The sequence below is a fragment of the Triticum urartu genome, chromosome 6A (assembly GCF_056163025.1).
Source record: "Triticum urartu cultivar PI428250 chromosome 6A, HENAU_Tu73, whole genome shotgun sequence".
NCBI lineage: Eukaryota > Viridiplantae > Streptophyta > Magnoliopsida > Poales > Poaceae > Triticum > Triticum urartu.
In genome coordinates this window covers 73,234,607-73,242,844 of record NC_141878.1, presented here as the reverse complement: position 1 = coordinate 73,242,844, position 8,238 = coordinate 73,234,607, and positions in this window count along the sequence as shown.

The following is an 8,238-nucleotide window of genomic DNA, read 5'->3' as shown; positions in this document are numbered from 1 at the left end:
GAATATATTACAGGAAATTACATCCACTGGGCAATCAAAGATTGATGCCAATGCAAATAAATGAGCAAAACCTAACCATCTACAACGTCACAATATGCAACCTCAGCACAGATGACGCCCATAAGCATGTGGGCAAGTTCTTGCTGCTTTGCCACACTGTCTCTAAAAACATTGATCAGTTGTTGTGTTGCATGACTCTGCACCTCTGATTCATCCACCATTTCCATCATTGCTTCAGCCATTAATTGGTTCACAAACATACATTTATTCCATTGCATTCGAGACAGAGGATACTGACCAGATTCAGATGGCCATTTTGGTAGGCTTGTATTATTGATAGTGGAGAGTGTCTTGACCACTGCATCATAACATAAATTAGGACGGGAACCAAACAGATTAATCATGAGTTATTGCCATATTACCTGGCCTAGATTTACTGGAAAGAAACAATGGGGTTGCCTTGTTGTTTTCAGAGTTTGTCTTCTTATCTTTAGCAGCCTGCACAAAATTAACACACTAGCATTGCTATCATTGGCCAAGTCAGATAATAGGAAAGCAACATTGACACAACGAACGTTTGGGCAACTAGCCTACACCAAATTAACACAATATGGCACATCTATCATCAGCCAGGTAAGGTAATACAAAAGCAACATTGACACAATGAATGAATGGGCAACCAGAGAAGCACTACAATTCAGTAATGTGCATGATATGAGATAGCACATTCATGCAGCTCAGTACACAAAACTACCAGGCAGTTTTCCTTACAAAAATCAACATTGACGCCTTTAACATTTTGCTACAACTAATTTTAGATCAGATAAAGGTTAGATTCACGCCGATTAACAAAATACATGCTGATGTAAAAATATAGTGATATACAACAGGTACTTACATCAGCACTGGATCACAGAGAATTCCCGCAAGATATTTTCCTCGAATACAATCCCAATGGAGGAAGTCTTGTATTGTTTAACCTTATTTTCTAAAAGAGAGACGGGTAAGAAACATGTAGAAGATATGATCAAAATGCTATAAAATTTCATGATGCGAGGATACGCACACGCTTCTTAGAATGGAGTTGACATTCTTTTGCTGGACTGGAACGGACTAGTTCTTTGGCCACCGGAATCGGCTTATTATCAGTGGGAGTTGGGTTTCTCTGTGCTAGAGTAGTATCTATGAAAAATGGAGTTGGTTTATTATCTCCCGGCGTTTGGATATTTTGCAAAGACCTGGTTTGTAACCCTTCAGATTCTAACATAGCCGTCTTCCCCTTGCATGCCTTATATAGAAGAATGGTGACTCAGTTATAAAACATGCTACAACAGAGATGGAATAGGTACTGAAGAATAGAAAGGCATGACATATTGACATGTATTCACTCCATCCGGAAATAAATGGATGGGTCTAGGCGTATTTCAGTTCTAGATACATCCAGTTTTATCCATTTCTGCGACATTTAATCCGGATGGAGGGAGTATGATGTAAGAGCTAGGGATACGACAGGACAACACAGTAAGAAAAAACACTAAAAAACCCACTGCAGAACCAAAGTATTCAAACCCACTGATATGAGATAGTACACTCATGTAGCTCAGGATGCAAAACTACTAGGCAGTTTTCCTTGCAAAAATCAACATTGTGGCCTTTAATCATACATTTTGCTACAACTAAATTTAGATCAGATAAAGGTTGGATTCACGCCGATTAACAAAATACATGCCGATGTAAAAATATAGTGATATACAACAGGTACTTACATCTACATTGGAGCACAGAGAATTCCTGCAAGAATCATTCCTCATAAATGATACCATTGCAGAAAATCTTCTATCTGTTAAGCTTATTTTCTAAAAGAGAGATGGGTAAGAAACATGTAGAAAATATGATTAGCATGCTATAAAATTTCATGATGCAAGGATACGCACACGCTTCTTAGAATTGAGTTGACATATTTTTGCTGGACTGGAGCGGACTAGTTCTTTGGCCACTGGAATCTGCTTATTATTAGTAGGAGTTGGGTTTCTCTGTGCTGGAGCAGTATCTATAAAAACTGGAGTTGGTTTATTATCTCCTAGCATTTGGATCTTTTGCAAAGGCCTTGTTTGTAACCCGTCAGATTCTAACATAGTTGTCTTCCCCTTGCATGCCTTGTACAGAAGAATGGTGCTTTAATTATAAAACATACGGCAGCAGAGAGATGGAATAGGTACTAGAGAATAGAAAGGCATGACATATTGACATGTATTCCCTCCATCCGGAAAAAATGGATGGGTCTAGGCGTATTTCAGTTCTAGATACATCCTTTTTTATCCATTTCGGCAACATGTAATCCGGACAAAGGGAGTATGGTGTAAGAGCTAGGGATACGACAGGACAACACAGTAAAAAAACACTAGTTGAATGTAAAACTGTATGCTAGCAGAATACGTACAGAAATAAATAAGGCAACATACACGTGTATGATTGGGAAAATAAGATGGCATTGCAACAGAGCATTAGAACAGCACTTCAATGTAAAAAAAACATGGTATGGTAGACATATGAAGTACATACTGATGAATAACAATGCATAAGATATTTAGAAGCATGATGTCCAAATTAAGCAGATGGCATTGCGATAGAGTAGAATGACAGTACTTGAATTTGAAAACATGTTATCATGAGTGGAATAGGTACTGAAAAACAGGAAGGCATGACATATTTACATGCATGATCAGCATGCTAAGCACATGGCATTGCAACAGAGTAGATACACTCCAGGACATTATATGCATGTTGTACCCATATCACAGGCCAAGTTAGAGCAAGGACCTTGTGGGGCGAAGAGGATTCATCATCTTTCTGCAAGTCTTCTGAAGAACGGCCTTTACATGTTCCATCATATTGGGTATCATTGACATCAAGTTTATTGGCCTTTACATTGCTCCGTGAGGTTCTTGTGGATATATCAGTGTGTGCAATTATATCTGACATGCATGGAAGACAACTAGTAGTTAGATTTATGTAATGAGTGCCTGTAGGAGACGACATAAATAGTAGGACTGGGGTTAACTAGCAGCAACATGTCTCATAAACTAAAGGGAGAACACAGATGAAAGCTACAGAATATGTATCATTTGTACTCGAGATTAACTAGATGGCACACAAAAGTATTAAAGAACAACATAGAAAATACTAGAAGTGGCATAATACTATAATCACCAGCCTGTGGGATAGCATTGGCTGATGGATGATAACTATGGAACAATGTTACCTAAAGAACAAGTATCTTAGCTGAACTATGGAACATCGTTAACTCCTGAACAAGACCCGTAAGAGATCAGCATGAATATACAGTGAAATGTGATGATCTATTTTCCACGCTTAGATGAATAACAAAGCCATAAATGTTGCACACAAGTAAGATGAGGGTAAAACCTATCTGGCTGCCATCCATAGGAGTGAGCATCATGTGCTGACTTGTCGATGGCCCTTCAGTTGTTGTGGCTGTGCATGTTGGGCACGCGCATTCGATGCAGGGAACTGTTGAGTGGGGACTATAGCTCCCTTCTAGTGTATGCTTCCCTTGTTGGAGCAGCTGCGGTGAGTCGGAAGACGGTGTGTCTGAAGATGCAGATAACGCATAATGTTAAGAACGACATATCTCTTTGATCTGAAGAAATACACTAAGAGATCAACAACAAGGTACGAGAGTGGTCACACGTTTGTTGACTGAAGACTAAATTGGGGTCACACGATTTTATTTTATTTTGGTACTGTCCGATCTACGCCGGATGGCTGGCCGTCTTGTGCCTCCCGACTGACACTGTTCGGAATCTTCCCCGAAGAGCTAGCGACCAAGGGTAGAGCAGCCTGCCTCCGCCGTCCGTGGCCCCGGCCAAAACCCCGCCCCCCGCCCCACCGCACTGCCGTGGTTGCGCCGCCCCCGGGCCAATCCACAAAGACTCCCCGTCGTCCAGATCCGGCGGCAGTACCTTCAACCCACGCAACTCTAAAAGATAGCCATCTAAGCGCTGCTTCCGCAGCGAACTTGCGGCCCCGCACCCTTACGTTAGACACCAGCCAACCGACAGCCTAGGAGCTCCGCCGCCTCGAGGGGTGCTGCTTCCCATTGCAAATCGATTGGCCCAGAATAAAAATTCAGACAACTGACGCCTAAATAAAGTGATTTGAGATGAGGGTGCGACCTATCTGGCGGCATGGTGAAGTAGGCAGGTCCAGCTGCCGAGTCGGTGAGGCCGACGCGGTTGCGGTGGCGACCGGCGGCAGGGAAAGAGCGATGTCGCGGCGGTCGACGGCTATGCCGAAGCAGCGCCAGGACTCTGGACAGATCCGAAGTTGGAGCCGCTCCGGCACCGTGAACAACAGCGGGGGTGAATCGGCTCTGGTACGGTTGACGCGGCCGTCGTCGAGGCAGCACCAGCAGCATGGAGTAAGAGGCACACGACCTAGTGCACAACGGCAAATGGACAGCGTCTCCGACATTAGGGAGGAGGGCGGCTGTGAAATTGGTGCGGTGGGGGCACCATGGAGGTGGGGCTGAGGTTTCGCGACTCGGGAGAAGGGAGCTTCCCGGGGAGAAGGTGATTTGGCGCCCACGAGGTATGAATGGGGGCGGCCCAAGGAAATTGGGAGGGAGTGGAACCATGTCTTACGGACGCATTTGTCTGAAATGTGAGGGGAGTTATAGTTCTACCCTTGCCTATAGGCTTCTCGGCTTGGGTCTGTATACTGAGGGTTGGGGATAGTAGAGTAACTTTGCTTCTCTGGGCGGGAGCGATTTCGGGCGAGGAGGGCGTGTTTTGAACTATAGTGGGCGCGAGCGATTTCGGGCGAGGAGAGCGTGTTTTGAAATAGTAGGCGCGAGCTATTTCGGGCGAGGAGAGCGTGTTTTGCCGACCATGGTTTATGAATTATTCGGCACATGTCATTTCGGCCGAGGAGAAGGCGCGCTTGGATGAAGTTACGAACCTACCCTCGATGTACAACGGGCCAATTGATACGTGTCCCACATAGGACGGTAATTTCGCGTCTCCCATTTATTTCCTCGGGCGAATTCCACCGAGCAGAGAGGATGTTTAACGGTTTGTTCAAATTTTGGGAGAACGAGCATCCACGTCTACCTTACCAAGTCGATTCGGATCAAATTTTGAAATATTAGCTTGCCACTTCTTTTTTAGATGGAGAGATGATGCTCGGGAGTAATGTGTTTTTACATGCTCGTTGCTAGCGATTTACTATATGAGAAATAGTTGACCCACTCAAAAACGCGAATCAAACCCAAAATGAAATATCTTGATTCAATGAAATAGCTCGTTCAGTAGGTCAAAATAGTGAACTACATCCAAAATTGAACACCTCAATTGAGTAGCATGTTGTACAGTATTATAGTACTCCATGAACATGTTGAAAGTCAAATTAATGAACTTGTTTGATATACGCATATATCCGTTCATGTGTGGATTGCAGACAACATGTTCTCCAATTTAAATATTTGAATGCAAGTTTATATCGAAACATGGTTTATATCAGTCTTTGATGCATAAAACACGACCTCCCCCTCTCCCGGACTCCTGTTCTCTCTCTCTCTCTCGCCGACAATCTTCAATTCTGTCGCACGCATCCGACACAAAAACCTTGTTTGTCCCTCTCTCTCTCTCTCTCTCTCTCTCTCTCTCTCTCTCTCTTTGTGTGTGTGTGTGTGGGGGGGGGGGTCTTTCTAGTTCGCATGCATATATACACCATCTATAGGTCTCTCTCGCACACTATGTATGATACTCTAGCTAGTCCAAGCTAGATATCTTGGGTGCACTCATTGTACGCACACAGATTCCTTGGCTCTTTGCCTGTAACTCTCTCACGCACCACTATGTCATCTCGGAGCTCTCCCCCCTCTCTCAAACTCTCCATCCACCTGGGTCACACATACACATGCATATCTCACTCGCACTTGATAGGCCCATCTAAAACTCTATCTCTCCCCCTCGTTCTCTCTCCATCTCACACGCGCACACACACAATCTCATGCCCAACTAGCCAAGTATGATGGTCTCTCACTCAATTGTAGGCACACACAGTCCCCCCCTATATGTATATGACTAGCTAATCTTAGTCTCCATCACAAACATGTGCATGGTCTATCTCGATTTCACTCGGGGCATCTTTCTATCGCGCACGCACTCCCTCGACCTCCCACCCATACAGTCCCCTCACGATCTCGACGGGATCTCTCTATCACAAACACATCCTCTCTCCCTCCCCATGCGTCCATGCCATCCATGTGTCCCTCTCGACCTTTGTTCCTTGTTGGCCACACCTCTATTGGACATGTGCTACAGGGGTGTCTCTCTCCGTTGCAAACAATCACACACTAGCTATCTTCGTGTATCTCCTCGCCTCGCTTTTCCATCTTGGAGATGCATGCTTGATATGTTCGCATAAGAAACGAAAACACACACACTCTCTCTCTCTCTAATTTATCGTTTGTTGTCACTTTCTCTTTCACACACATACTCTTTTTGCACACTTACTCATTCTCCTTCACACGCACTTGATCTGTCTCGACTGAGGCACTCTCCTTGGTCCATAACATATAGATTTATCGAGAAGTCAAACATCACAAAGTTTGACCATGTACGTGGAGAAAAAGAATTACATCTAGTACGGCAAACATATACCATTAGATTCACCATGAGATGTAGTTTTGTATGATGTATCTTTGGTATTGTAGATATAAATAACATTTGCGTAAACCTGATCAAAGTTTCCAAAGTTTGACTTATAAAAAATTTACATGCACTGCATTATCGAGCGGATGGAATATCTCTTTCCCCCTCTCAGCTATCTGACGCACCACTCAGCCTTATCGGGACTCCTCAATCTCTCTCAAACTTTATTGGTCAGTTTGGTTCGTGACCTGACCCTCATGATTTGATGGCCGGTACTGCCTGGTGTGGACGTGAGATGTAAAATATTTTTGTGGATGTTTTGAAAAGTCAAACCTCAGAAATGTTTGACCAAGTATATGTGGAGAAAAACATTTACATCTGGAACAATCATTAGATTCATCACAACATGTACTTACTTCATACTATCATTTATCTTTGGTATTGTAGATATAAGTAATTTCTTTATAAACTTGGTCAAAGTTTCAAAAGTTTGACTTAAAAAAATGTTGGAACTACATTATCGAACGGAGGGAGTAGCTCTCTCTCTCTCTCTCTCTCTCTCTGCTATCTCTCACGGGCCTCCCCTCTCACTCGAACTCTCTATACCGACGGATTATACGCTCATTGTGTTAGCGTAGCTCCATATATTGTTTAGTTGACCGGTCAACCAATCCACATGCTGCCTTGTCAGCTCGTGTTCTGTATCTTCGTGTGCTGGCCCATGTGGCAGTGGGTGAAAATAAGTAAACTAGAGGCCCATCTGACACGTGGTGAAGTAAACAAAGTTGAAACCACTCAGGGTAGCACCCCGCACGCTAGTAAGTTGAAACCAAATTACTATGACAAGTGTAGTGTTCAAAACTGCATCTACGCACTGCACCGAAAGAAATGTTTTTAGTATTTTTTCTCACGTGATCACCTGCATCGTTTTTATGCTGTACTACTATAGTAGCCTAGGCTAGTCATAGTGGAAAGTAACTTAGACTACTCCAGTAACTCTATGGTTACCCTAAGAGCAAGTACTACCTCCGTCCTGGTTTACTCTTCCAATTTTGTAGTATCAAAATTTGACCATAGATTTAACTGACAAAATGTTAATGCATGTCACTAAGAACTATATCGTTGGATTCGTATTTGAACATAATTTCAAATGGTGTAATTTTTAGTGACATGCATTGGCATTTTCTTAGGTAAATCTATGGTCAAAATTTTATACTAAATACGAGGTAGTATTACAAAAGTGGGCTATGTAGGCCAAAACATGTGCCAAATTCACTTGTGATGCATTTGGCATCGATGCCCCTCCATTGCTCACCTGGTGTCCCAATCTGGATCACCTACTTTGCTCCGGTGCCAAATTAACTCACGCAATGAAAATACACTGCGTGGGAGAGAGAGAGAGAGGACTGAGGCAATAAAAAACACTTGTTTGGGAGAGTGAGAGGCTGGTGTAGTTGGTTTGATCGATTTGTTTATACATGTGGGTCTGTGTGCACAGAGGTGCCAACTCTCTCACATCGCGAGAGCGGTGCCAAAATCTTTTGATTTGACATCGATGCGT